The following is a 541-nucleotide window of genomic DNA, read 5'->3' on the forward strand; positions in this document are numbered from 1 at the left end:
ATAAGAAATTTCCTTCTACAAACATGTTTAGAATTGATTAAACTTTCTTACCTCTAAAATATCAGCCGAAAATTTCTTGTAGTTTGTCCTGGAACTTCCACATCTATCATCGGCCTCTGATTGTAATCCGAGAATCTGCCCCTTCTACAATATTCTTCACTTTTTTCTATTCTCTCATGTGAATCTTTCTCCTCAAAACAACCTCAAAAAGCTAGATTCTCCCATCTTTCGAATGGCATCAATCTCACTTAATTTTTTCAAGTCATTTTCCAAAATCGAGCTCTGAATTTCCTCTCCCATTTATACTTCCTTCTGCCTCCCTTGTTCAAGGGCCAAACTGCCACTTCATCCAGCCACTTAGTTGCTTCTGGCCAATTCCCATTATCGAGTTTCTTCAATTAAATTTGTTTTTCCTTCCCTTCCTTCCTAACCCACATTAGACCTTCGCCTCATAATATAAATTTAGCGTGCATCGCATACTCCATCGTCTAATGCCAGCATCTATCGTCTAGCACCCAATGTCTATCGTCTAGCACCCAAC

This window comes from Benincasa hispida, chromosome 5 (assembly GCF_009727055.1).
Source record: "Benincasa hispida cultivar B227 chromosome 5, ASM972705v1, whole genome shotgun sequence".
NCBI lineage: Eukaryota > Viridiplantae > Streptophyta > Magnoliopsida > Cucurbitales > Cucurbitaceae > Benincasa > Benincasa hispida.